We start from the raw sequence: 13,809 nt of genomic DNA, 5'->3' as shown, positions 1-13,809 counted from the left end.
CCCCGCCCCGCCGGCTGCGCTCCGGCTCCCGCTCCCCCGCGGCCGCCCCCCGGCCCCGCCGGGCTCCGGGGACCCTCCCGCGGGGCCGCCGCGGGCCCCCCGCGCCCGCCGGAGCTCCGCTCGCCCCACGCCCTGAGCGCACCGCACGGATAAACAAACAGACTCCCGCCGCGATGGACACGAGGGCGCGGGGCGCTCCCCGGCGCTGTGACGAGAAGCCTTTAATAAAATCTGTGCTCGGAAGCTGGGGCAGCGCTTGGTCTGGTGGTTCGCTGTTACTCCGTCTCCGGGAGGCCGCGCCGGGCAGCGGGGCTCGGTCACCCAACACCGCGCTCCGGGCAGGACCCACGGGCACAGCCCGAGCCCGGCGCGCAGGTCACGTATCAGGGATTCGGTTCCCTCCGGCCGCGCCTCTTCTCCCCTGTCAGTATTTTTAACCCAAAGTGAACTTGAGCCTGGCCGCGGCTGGTAAATCTCGGTTTGGGATTTGCTTTTGCCAGTTTTCCACAGACTCGGGTGCTGCACAGCGAGCAGGATTTGACCTCTATCCCAGCTTTAGTAGCAAATGTCAGCTCAGCTGCCTTTTTCCACCTTACACCAGGCTTGCCTTGCTGCAGCTGTGGGGCCTTTTTTCCCATTTTCTTGCCTAGAGTAGAAGACAGTGTTTTGACTTTATTTCTACTTTCAAATCCTGGATGTCTGCATTTTTGTGTACTGTAGTAAGTAAAGACGACATGGCAGTCTTAAAAAACTTTTTAAGCAAAAGTTATTACACCTCTTAAACGTTTACAAGGATAACAAATTTTTATTGGTAATATGACTTTTCTTCTTGAAACATTTTTTAAATTTTTGTTTCTCCCTCTTAATATTGAAATGCCTGCACATTATCTGCTTCTGGAATAACACCTGTCTTTTTTTTTTCCTGGGGTTAGAAATGAGTTCCCTAGTTCTTAAATAAAGGATCAGAGACTTATTTAGGAAGATCACATATCTCTGTTTAGTCACATTGTGACCACTAAGCACTGTTTCAGAATACAGGAATTTTGAGACTCTACTTGCATCCTTTCCCTGGATCAACAAATGTGGATTTATACAGTAAAATACAAAGTCACTGAAATAGGTTTTTATTCAAAATGAATACTTGTGATTCACATGTGTAGATAGGTCCATTTTCTTTGTATGTGAAATTCTGTTTTCTGTCACTTTCACCACTTCTTTTGAAGGCCAAAAGTGCTCTTCATCACTCTGAATAATACCAACATGAGAAGAGGGTTTCTAAAGTTGTAATTGATTAATAGACATCAAATGACTTTAGTAAGCAATATAGCTGTTTATAATGATTAAAGAGATTATAAGCATTGATGTATTTCATTCATTCTTGGTTTGATGGATGCACTACATTTTAAATACAAAAATGGGACAGAAAATCCTTGGTTTTTTGTATTTTTAGAAACACAACATTTTATTTTATTTCATAATTGAGAGGAAGACTCAGATCCCTATTTTCTGACACACATCTCTGCATTTCCTCACCAGCTTTGTAACCTCACAGGTCAGAGAGAAGAGGGAACAGAGACTTGGTTGTGAATGTGCTAAGTATCACTTACAAGTGACCTAAAATGAAATAGTTGCACGTAGGAAAGAAGAATGTAATGATTTTTAATGCTTTCATTTAATTGATATAGCACCAGTATTCAGATTAGCCCTCTCAGCATGGTGCCTGGATCTGTAATAAATGGTCTGCATCTCATTTTTTTTTCCTCCCATACTTCTGGTGATTAAAAAAGAAAGAAAGAAACTAGCAAAACAAAAAAAAAAAAAACAAGCCAAACCCAAAGGTCTGAAAGGGGAGAGGAGTTTGCTGATATAGAAAATTTAGAAGCATCTCATTTAGACTGTCAAGTCATCGAACTGTCTGTTTCTTGGAAACCTGCACCAGCGTAGCTATTGCTGGTACTGATGTCAAATATAAAATATTCTGTAGATCTTATTCTGCAAAGTAACTGTTCTGCTGCAGTAAGAAGCAAACAGCCTCTTCTTGCCTAAGTGCAGCTACAGCTCTGTAGGTGCAGATTTTGATAGCAGACAAAGCCTTCACTAGGAATTTCTGTTGGCACCCTTTTGAAACAAATGGGGTATTCACACTTCACCTCTATTTTCGGATCTCTGGAAGCAAGTGGAGATCAGTTGCTCATGCCACACTTCTCAAGGCTTTTGTGCAGTGAGAAGGCCGGGCTAGCTTTCTGCCACTAATCTAACTAAAGTTAGTTTCATCGGACGTGACAGCAATCCTCATCTACAGAAACAACCCTACTGAATTTGGTTTGAGCTTCCAGGTACCCTGCCTACATACAGTTAAGGTTTCATGACTAGGCAGTGATTTTATTTTTTTTTCCTCTGAATCAAAAATTGTGTTGATTCATCTGCAGTCTGTGAGGTCATATTTCATGGTGATTATGAAACTTGAGCAGCCTGCCATTAATGATCTATGTACATCTCCCAGCATTAAGGCATTGATACCTATCCTGTTCTTTAAAACTTTTAAATCACTTGATTGTGCTGCAGTTAAAAAGGTGAGTGAGAACAAATACAGCACCTTCCATTTTTCCACGTTTCTAAAACAGCCATATCAGCTGTGCAGGAGGTGAAGATGTGCCAGGCTCTAGTTGGTAAAAAAAGCACTTGAAAACAGCCAAGGATTTTCTCTTTTTTTTTCCCTGCTGGATTTAGAGTATTATGTGTGAAGTGGAAAGAATAGAAAACTAGGTGGTGTAAGAGCCACTTAAAGGTGAGAGGATAAAGAATTTGGAGGAAGCATGTTCCCGTTTGGATGCATCTATGTGGTTTATGTAACATGAACATATACATACATACAGGTTTAAAGCAGCATAGATGCTTGTTGGGTACTCGCAGTGATTCTGAGCAAAATGCAGAGGGGTACAGGAGAGATTATCTTAAGATAATAAGCATTCCTATTTTTCTCCTGAGAATATTGTGAGATTTGATATTTGTCGTAAATTAAGGCCGTTAAGTGAAAGATGGAAAAATAGTTCCAAAGATAGGAAAGTCCTGCCAATTGCTGTTCTAGATTTTGTTACTTTTCAGTTGTTCTCTGACAGAGGCTACACTAGCTACTTTAGACACAGTTGCAGGAAGCTTTATTTATAATGAACTACTTTGAAGCTACATTCATACAGGAAACCGAAACAAAAACGTCTACCCTTGATATTTTCACACTTTTTGGAGGGGAGAGGTCAAATGATATGTAAAAATCTCTGATCCTTTAAGTGTTGTTCTGTTGGCCTGTTTGGCCAATGAGATTATAAGGAAACTTTTTTTCCCCTGCATTTGGAAGAACTAAAACTGGGTTGTATCTTCCTCTTTTGGCAGAAACTTTTTCAGATAGATTTCTAAACTTAGAAAAGAGCAGGTAGCCTGAGAAATCCACGAATTTTTGATGCTTATCTACTACCTGATGAACTGAAACCGTAGTTCCACGTAGGATTTTTTGGCAGTAATATTGGCCAAAGGCATCGTCCATGTCTTTTCCATTGGACTGGCACAAATGCTTGGACTACTGCAAGGGGAAATGATCCAGCCGGGTGAAGGGTACAGAGCCTGGTTCTTTTTCACTTGGATCATTCCCTCCTGTCATGCTGCATGGGTGTACAGTAGCTGTACCAGCATAATCAGGGAATGGGATGGGGCTGGAATCAGCAGGGAGATAAGGGCAGCTCAAACAGCTGTGCCGCTAAATGAGAAAGTGCGGCCTACATCAAAATTTTTAAATTATTGCTGTGTTAATAACTAAGCTGGATGGCAGCAGATCCTGCTGTGGTGGTTCTTGCTGCAGAGCTGGATCATTCAGCTAAGTTTAAGATTTTACATGAGCTATCCATGAGCAACAGCTTCTCCCAAACTTTAATATCATGTATTCATACTGTTCATTGTGCTACTTATTTACTTGGCTTAAACACCAAACCTGTGGGGGTTTTTTTAGCAACTGCTATGTGAACTTCCTTTTTTTTATTCTTCACATGTTTTGTTTTAACTTCTCCAGCTGCTATTCTCTGCAGCTCTTTGCTGCAATATTTTAGTCATCTCTTCAGAAACTCTACAACCTCCTATGACATTTTGACTCCAATATTTCATGCACTTTTCTGGTAGATGCTACCCTAAATCTCTCGGTCTTTACTGTTATTCTAATATCAATTGCATTTTGCTTTCCCTTGCACCTTTCCTAGGACTTGAGTGTAAAATCTCTTCTCATCAGGCTTGTCTTTTATACCTCATGGAATAATGGATGGGAAGCGTTATTTTCTTGCCTTTTTTCTAATGACACTTTGTCTGGCTCTGTGTAGCTGGCCTGGCCTCAAACTCCGCTGGGCCCTGTCCATTTCTCTAAGTGGCATGCAATATGACCAGGATTTGTAAATTTATGCCTTTGTAGATCGTAGAGATATTTCTCTTGAAAAAAAAGCATAGGGCATTACTGTAGATGGAGTACCCCTGCCCGCTTTGTGAAACTCATCCAAATTTTTCTCTTGTGCTGAGAGGAAATTTCTGGGGGATGCAAACGGAGGGAAGATGTGAAAAGGGGCACTGTGTACTATTGCCACAGCATAATATCAACAAAAGTAGTCTGTTGCTGTGGTTTCATCTGAGCTGATAAAACTGTACGTAGGTCTCCCGAGACAGACATCTTGGTCCTTCTCTTCTGCTCCTGGTTGTGTGGTATTCAACCATCCCTCATGTTGGCTGTAGTGTTGGTTGTATGTAAAATCTAGTGGGCCGGTTCAAATCACTAACCCAGGAGAGAACTGTGCTATTTTGTTAGGTTAGTTTTCTTCTGGATGAGTGAACTGAATTGGTTGGTGATTGAGTTGCTGTTAGCACCAACACTAGTGCAAATTCACAGAGGGACTGTAGAAAAAGGAAGGATGGGGACACAACTTTCTCCCTTCAGCAGCAGAGAGCCGAGTCAGGAGACCCATCTTGGGGAACTGCAGCACCTCCATGATTTGGAATGAAAGAAGAAAGAGTTGGGCTCTGTCCATGGTGATCAGAACCACATCAGTTTGTCTTTGCAGCTAGGAAGCCTAGAACAGAGTAAGTGTCTCAGTTGAAAAAAAAACAACAAAAGAACACCCAAGTGAAAGGAAAGTTTCCATTTTTAAAACCCTGGTGACGTCTGTGTGGTTGCACTATCTACTCCTTATCAGAGTCTTGTGAAGAGGTTGGATCAGTGTACCTGTATTTTTCATTATGAGGAGCCCAGTCAACTGGGGAGAATTATGTAGTATATTTCTTAAACCAAGCCCAGTTTAAATAAGAAGCTCCAGAAGGGGTCCAGGTCCAACGCTTTGGTGTAAATCCTGTCAGTCTGCCCAAGGCCCCTAGGCAGTGAGCTCACTGTAGTTTCATTGTTACTACAAACTGATAAATGCCTTGGCCTGTGTTCTGGTTTTAAAATAATAGTGGTGGCTGAAACTACAAGCAGGAAGGTTGTAGCATAAGGTTAATGTGGTGTGTTTAACCAGTGCACATTATCCTGGGCTGGGTAGAGGAAGAAGTATGTTACTTGCTGCAAACAACTGCTTTGTCAGCATCATGGCTATCTGAAAAATGCATCTCTCTGCCCAATCCTCAGAAAGCTAATGTTGACTACATAAAAAATAATCATCTTAATTCCAGCCTCCCACTCTAAAGCAGAGTCATTAATACAACAATAATAATCAAATTACAGAATATAGGTGTTTTCTTCAACATCTCTGTTGGCTTCCTGCGGCCTTGTGACACAGATACCCATGATTTGATCTACTTTGCTTTCATTATCAGATCTGGCTGCAGCAGGGTAGACTGCCCACCTTCCCCGTTCCTGCTCCTTTACCAGTAGCACCAGTACAGCTGTCTGTGAGTTGGATTGGAGAGCTGGTCCAGGCTAGAAATTTATTGTGTTTCCTTGTCTGTAGTGCACATTGATTGCCCAGTCCCATTTACTAGGCAGCCTCACAGACAGCTGTAATGGTGTAAATAGGAAAGAGTTTAGAGGAAAGCAGAGCCTAAACTGGCAGTGCTGCCAGCAGAAATGCTTGCAAGACTGTAGTTGCAAGAAAGCAAAATGGAGATTTTCTTTTGTGTGCAACACGATGTAAAACATGGGTTCTGCTTCTTTCTCTGGCCCTTTCTGGTGCATCAGTGGCTCCTGTTACTCAGGGTCATTGCTAACCTTCAGCATTACCAGCAAATCACATCCCTGTTCTGTGGAGACAGATGTGCTGCCCACTGGTAAAACAGGTCTTAAACTCCAGTTAAGTATTTGAGAAACAAGTTATTCTCTGTTTGGAGCTGATGCTTTTGCAGAATAGGTCTGCCTACCAGGCATATGAGAGATTTTTCTCCTTTAATTGGCTCTCCTGCACCATCCAGGCAAATAAAAAAATACATGAAAAATAAACAAAAATCCACTCAGTTCATAAAATTAGTCAAAATTATTTTACTACAAAATTTGATCACTTTCGTTTCAGGTTTTTAGGGAGCGCGTGGGTCATAGATTTAATTGTGGTGCATTGAGCAAGATAATGTCTGCTATTGCTTCAAGACCGGTGCTAATTGGCCAAGCAACGATGTTTTTTGATATAACTAGTAAAGCCAGAGCAATTTTAGGATTTAAAAGTATTTCCAAGTCTGAGCCGTGGTTTAAGACCAAGATCTTTTGGTTTTAATGTTGCAATCAATTTTGTGAATAGGATGCATTCAGAAATTGTACCAGGGCAAGGTTTGTAAGGAAGTGCTGTTTTTCTTGTGCATACCTGGGCATGTTCTACTGTAGCACTCCAGCTGCAGAAAGAATTCAAAGGTCTTTACTTCCTTGAGAGCACTGAAGCAAAAAATAGTCTATCCTGCCTGTTCAAAAAGAAACAAAGCTATTAAATCATAACAAAATGTGTGTTGCTTGTACAGATACAGGTTATTTTGAATTTTTTCCAGACATTTGACTTGATATCTGGTAATTTTCAGCTTTGTATAAATAATTCAGTCTGTCTTACTTTCAGGTGACTATTTCTAAAGATACTCTATTAATAAAGCAGTTAAAGCATTGGTCTGAAACACCTATTTTATTGTGTTTTCTTTCTGAATTCGTTAGTGTTCTGGTTTTTTTAAACAAGACTTTGCAATATTTACCAAGTTACATAACTTCATGCTCTTATACTATGCGTTTAACTCTAGAGATACCACATACGTTCCAAGCATCAAACAGAATTGAGTAGTGTTTGTTTGAATAGTTTATGCCTATAAAGCTTGCAGCGTAAATATATGAAGTGACATTTTTTATGAATTAATACTTTAGCATTAATGCTTCTGACATTCAAAAGTGGGTTAGAAACAGCAATGGCGCTGTCTCTTCTCACCAACAGACAAAATCTCAGCACAGACAGGCAAATTCTACCAAAAATCTACCAAAAATTCTCTTGTCAAGTTTAACTGTGCAGCTGATAAACAACTAAAACTCCATGCTTGCCCTGAATTCTTTAACTGATTTGATAGTTCTCTGAAACAGAAGAATGATGTGAAAACAAGTGTGATCTGTGTCACTTTGGGATTCTAGCATCTGACCCTTTTCAGTGTGAAGTATTTTGCTGAGGTGACCTACAGTATTTAAACCTCAGACTACCTCTTTTATTATTTTTACATGAAAAAAACAAATGGATGATGAAATTCAGATATCTAATTTAACATTTTAGACCATAGAAAGAACTTCAGGTATTGACAGTTGCTCTCCCTCATTTTAGGGTGGAAAAGGAAACATTTACTTTAGTCATGGGAAAGTCCCCTGAATATCTGGGACTTCCCGGAAGATTGAGTTTCAGAATATGAATTTACATTTATATTACTTTAGAATGTCATCTTTAATCAGTTTAATCTCTAAGAACCTTCAGTCCAGTCTTAACAGTATTCTGTTAAGTAATTCTGACAAATTACTTTGGAATAGAAAGATTTCAGGTAATAATAAACATGTTTATGTGGTTGTCTGTCTTTATCACATTCTTGCATATGCTTCCATTAAATCATACCTGGTATCTAACTTAAATTATACAATTAGGGAAACACCTGTATGGAGGTGGTGGTTCCTTTCTCTGTATTTTTTGGAGGGTTACCTTTATTTAATACAAATGTATAGACACTCTCCCTGCAGTTGCAGGCTGCTCCGGGTTTGGGATTGCAGCAGTTCCTCCTGCTGATGCCTCAGACCTGGGATGTTTAAAAGTTGCTTGGCAAGTGGACAAAGATTTTTACAACATGTCGAAAGGTTGTCAAATATTTGGGTGGTCCATATTCTGCCAGAATGAATGATGGGGCAGTAAAAGACCGTAAAACATAGATATGCATATGGAGTAGAACAATATGATGTGATCCATCGGAATGACTCAGGCAGGTCAAGCTCTGGCAGCTCTAACCAGTGGAAAAAGGTAACACATGCACCTTCTTAAAAGGATCTTAACCTTGCTAACTTGGTATCATTTTCTGCTTCAAATACTCCTTTAATTGTAGTGACACAGTTGTCTTTTATCCCTGCCAGTGGGGAAGGAGAAGGTCTCTGACTACTTGTGGAATTCCCTCTCCTTTCTGTTACTCTGAGCTATCTTAACTCTTCTGCTGCAACACCTTCACATTGCAGTGTGTGCTGTGAAAGGAAGTGGCTCAAAATGTTCTGCTTGTTGACCAGCACAGCAGGATAAATTATTTAATTATTTGGCATATCTGGATAGTTGGGTGGTACCAGAGAACTGTTCCTCACTGTGCCAGGTACAACCTACCTCCTTACACAGCTGCTCTGGTGTGGTGCTGAGCCCGAGCTAACAACCCGTACTAAGAGGGAGGGTGTACCAGCTCGGGCACAGGGCCTCCTTAGCAGAAAAGATGTTAGTTTATTGTACCCATCACTGTAGTCATGTTACCTGGCTTCAGGCTGCATTACTAGGCTTTCAGATGGGTGCTGGCTCACATCCAGAAGGTTTCACTATGGGCCGAGCAGGACCCCCTCTCTTGTGGTAGTACAAGTGTAATCATGTCATCCTTTATGAAATAAAAACTGCCATCAAAGTGGAGTGAGGCCACAGTTTAGCACCCAAGTTAAAAGGGCAGATATATGAGAAGTGGGTGACTTCAGGTTAGGCTGAATTGGGCAGAGGTCAGCCCTGACAGTGCTGTCAGTTGGGCTGAGGTCAGCTTCAGATCCCTGGAGTGGAGTCACAGATTCCTCACTTTACCCACTGCTGTTCCAGTCAAAGGTAAAAGAATTTGACCAGGGGCAGAAATTAAAGCTCATCATGAGTGGCTGTGCTGATTATTGACTTGCTAGGCCTGTACCAGTTGCAGAGAGCTTGTTCCTGGAGTGTGCAGTGTATTCAGCAGGAGCATTAGCTCCCAAGTGGCATCATAAAAAATCATTTGGTACCCATATTTTATGTTGTGTTAAAGGAGTATGCCTACAGATGATACTGTTCAGATACGCTGTTGTGATGGGGTTTATTAAGTAACTGGCAGCAACACACGGTGAGATGAGCCACAGTACTTTCAGCAGACAGGCAGAGAAAAGAGGCATGTGTTTGAACAATTTCACGTGGTTTCATTTTTGTGAAAGGAAAGCTTCCACATTTAGTAGGAATTGCAAGAAATCAGCATAGGTTGAAAATTAGGTGCTTGTTATGTTCCAAAAGTAATGTCAGAGAACAGATGGTAAGTAGTAAAGGGCGGTCAGTTTATATGTAATTGGACTGCATAAATATGATATTGGCTTCAAATGTGTTAAGAACTACAAAATGGGCTGAATTCTCAGAAGTCTTTCTAAATATATTGAATATATTGCCCAGTGCATCCTTAAAAATCTCTTGTTTCTCTAAAATTCAGTTTGCAGATAAATTTGGTGGGATTTGGTTTGTTTGGTTTATTACTACACATAAAGATGGTCATGAGTAATTTTCACAATTCTGTTCTGCATGCTAAGGATCACAGACTTCAATCATGTGAATTAGTCTTTTAATACCCTAAGTGCCTTTAATAGGAGCACAGAGCATTTATAAATAGAACATACTTATAGATTATGTTTTTAGTAATCATAATAGTTACCTAATGACTTTGTAACCTTTCTAGGATTTATTTTGACATTTTGTTAGGTGTAAGTGAAGTCTGACAGTATTTTGGAGGCATTTCTGAATGGGAAGGGGATAAGACAGTGGAAAGGCATTTGTTTGCTTTTCGTTGTAATGCCTTAGGATGCATTAACAAATGCTTGTTCTGGTCTCTGCCCTTAGGCAGAACTCGTGTATTCACATAAGATCTATCCCAGCTATTAGATAAGGTTAGGAAAAAGGTGTTTGGGTTTTTTTTCAATATATACATTATCAATAGAATTAAAATATGTAGTTTGGGGTTTTTTAAGCTGTGCAGGAGGATTCACCCCTATTTTTAGTGCCCAATTCACGGTCTAAAAGGGAAAAGTTGGAATTCAGTTAGGTCCCTTGATTCTATATTGAATCAGAAAAGGCAGTATAGATTAAACTTTAGTTAAATTATGTGTATGTACCAAGTGCTTGCTGGATGCTCTTGTATTTATTCATGTAATCTGTGATACAAGAAACTAATTGCAGTTAATTCCTGTCAAAGTCTCTTTTCCTTTTAAAAAGCTTGAAGGCAGAAACACTAGATACTAGCACAATGCCAAAAGTGTGGAGTCAAATCAGGAAGATCTAGCAGCGAAGAGTGTTCAAACAACTTTCACTCACACACCTTACCTGTGCCTACTGATTCACCATCTGCCTGGTAAATGTCAGCTTGCTTGGGTTATGCTAACAAAACAATCTAGAAGAGATCGGTGATTCGGGTGCTCACTGCCGCAGCTGTGAGATTACATTTTTGGTCTGCTGCCCTTGTTTTAAAATCTGCCACTGCGTTTTCTTTAGTGAAAGGGTGGTTGAGCATGCAACACCAATAATTTCCAATACTTCCACTATTCACACATCTAAATCTGCTAAGTTTGAAATTTTCACCAACTTTGGAAGTACACTACAAGTTCTGTTGAAAAAGTCATGAGTCAGAAACATTTGTTACGTTTAATCAAGGCTTCTGGTTGCATTTCTTCTGTGATCTCTGTGAAAATACTACCTTGTTCACCTTTCTTGCAGTGGCTGTTACAGCATGTATTCAGTCAGCAAAGAGTTTTCAGACACTGCTCCAAGTGTCATATTAATGGAGGCAGAAGTGGGACTACAGATATTACATTCAGCTGATGGAATGATTCTGCTTTGTGCAAGATATTTTTACAGTAAGACTAAATTTTTCTTGTATGTTCAAGATCAAACACTTTAACTTCAGTGACAACAATTTTCCCAGCTTTTTATTCTTCTGTTTGTCAGATTGCCTGTCAGATTGCTCTGTGTGAATGCAATCTGAAGACTTTTCTCCATTTTTGGCATTTTTAGTGGAGTTGGTTGTTGAGGCCATTCTCTTACCTGCACTTCCACAGCCCAGCCTTTGGGTTGCCCTGACCCAGAAGTGATCTTCAAATGGCTTTGAGGTGAACCCATTCAGTGAAGTGGTGAAAGGTAGATTTAAAGATGAAGCAGCAAATGTAGGTTGTGTTCTCAGTATGACGCACAATCTTGTCACCGGAGGGAGAGGACAGGAGGAGCAAATGCCCAGGAGCAGTGGCAAGGACAGTGCCAGCTTGGGATGACAAAGAAGCTGTGGTGTAAATTACAATTCCTGAGCCAACCCTCTGTAGTCATTAGTGACAGAGAGAGATAATTATAGGTCTGTCTTGTCCTGTTAAGCATTTATTACTGGTTATTTGAAGTCCCATGTGTATGCTGTAAATAAAATTATTTTTCTCTGAACATTTTCAGTCTGGCAGCTACTGAATGGAGTTCATAAAGTGGCTGTTGAGCTGTGGCTGAAAGGGCTGCCACGCTGCAAGGTGACAGTGGAAATGTTTATGGATTGCATGTGAATGTTCTCAGAACTTATGATGGAAAAGTAAAAACAATAGTGTACCAGAGTGGTGTTTGATGACCTTCTCAGTGCTTTCATGGTGGATCTGTGGCTTTATAAAGCCACATGCAGTTAATATGGAATGAGTCAAATTCCTGGAACAATATAGGGCTTGAGAAACAGGCGTTGCCTCAATTTCCCTTTCAGCTACCCTGATCCTTTGCTGCCATGAGCATCTGGGTGATTGGATATTGAACTGGATCAGGAACTTAATGTGGCAGTAAAGGTGGCCCCTGCAGGTATTGGCTGGGTGAATGTGTTACTGGATATAATAAGTAGGGCTCAAAATGGACATGGGTTTGTTGGGTCTCTGCTCTGCGCTGGAGGATGTCATGTTTTTTTTTCAAAATCTAGGTGTACTTCATTAAAATAAATCCAAAAGTCAGAGGAGGAGACTTTAAACATGTAACTTGGTAAAGCTGTTCTTGCTTGCGAGCAGGTGTGATAATAGTATGTCTGAGGCATAGAGTGAACTGTATTGCCTCAAGGTGTAGTTATATTGTATGGCCAGTAACTGTCAGTGTAAGCATTAACTTCTGACAGTGAATTGTCACCATAATGTTACTGAAGACAGAGAAGCAAGGCTTGCAGGGAGAGGTGGCGCGTTTTACTGTGGCAGCTGTACAACTGCAAAACATAGAAAGCTTTGGGGCATTCAGGACCATCACGTATGAAAGTGGATGGGAAGTTTTATCTGCTGTAACAGCCACAGTGAGGTGTTTTGGTTCTGAGATTTAATGGTGTTTAGGAAAGGATCTCCATCTTTTTTTGTTGCTCCAGTCTGCCTTGGGAGACAAAAAGCAGCCGGTCTGCAGAGCAGGAAAGCTCCACAGCTTGTGTGAGCAAGAAGAAACCAAGGAGCAGAGTCTAACCTTTAGGAGACATGCTGGAATTCATGGGGGTATTTTGAGCAGGAGACAGAAGAAGAAATAAGAAAGTGAGATAGAGCAGGGAGACCACAGACATATCAATGAGTGGGTACTAAAGAGTGAAGAAGATGAGATGAAAGCTGCGGGAAAACAGAATTATATTTTATCCTGGCTCTGTAAGCAGGTGGGAGGGGAGGTAACTGGCTGCTCATGCTCTGAATACACAGCATTGATGCTCACTTTAATTAACAGGGAGTGCAGTAGTTAGCATTACCTGTAGCACCTTGTTCAGCGTCCTGTCTTTAAGATAATGAAGATCATTAGGTACCTCAAAAGACTACTGGAACTTGCAAAAATTACAAAAATGTGACGTGATCACGTGTGACTCTTCATGAAAATCTTTATTTGAGTTTTTAAAGATTAGAGATCAATTTAAATCCTGACTCATGAGGTTTTTATGTTTCAGCTCTGCACTTTTTTTTGTACTAAATAACTGCACTAATTCAGGATATTCTTGGATATTCTTGTTATCCAAGTGCATGTCTAACCCCTGTTTGAATCTTAATAAATTTCTTATCATGAGTAGCATGATTGCTCTATTTATGCAGTACATTAAATATCAATTTTCATAATTGTAATAGATATTTTTAATTTTTCATTTTTATACTTCTAAATTTTATATATTTGAGCTTAGCTGTTTTTATAGTCATTGCATGTTTCTAGTTTACATACTCTGTTAATAATTTAAATATATTTTCTAGTGTTTGAAGCATTTCTCTCCTTTCTGGGGTAAATAATAAAAATCTATCTAGTCTCTTCATACAACAGGTTTTCATGGCCCTAAATACTTGCTTTATCTGAACACCCAAATTCCATAGAACCCCTTTTT

The 13,809-nt window shown here is 40.4% G+C and overlaps 1 protein-coding gene across 2 annotated transcripts in view; it reads left to right on the top strand.

Moving 5' to 3' along the window:
• Window positions 1-13,809, top strand: part of CREB1 (cAMP responsive element binding protein 1) — a 40,178-nt gene that overhangs the window by 970 nt on the left and 25,399 nt on the right. The window lies entirely within an intron of this gene.

This window comes from Neopelma chrysocephalum, unplaced genomic scaffold (assembly GCF_003984885.1).
Source record: "Neopelma chrysocephalum unplaced genomic scaffold, ASM398488v2 Primary Assembly neopelma1_44, whole genome shotgun sequence".
NCBI lineage: Eukaryota > Metazoa > Chordata > Aves > Passeriformes > Pipridae > Neopelma > Neopelma chrysocephalum.
The sequence above is the reverse complement of the archived record's forward strand: the minus strand, read 5'-3'. Positions and strand labels throughout refer to the sequence as shown.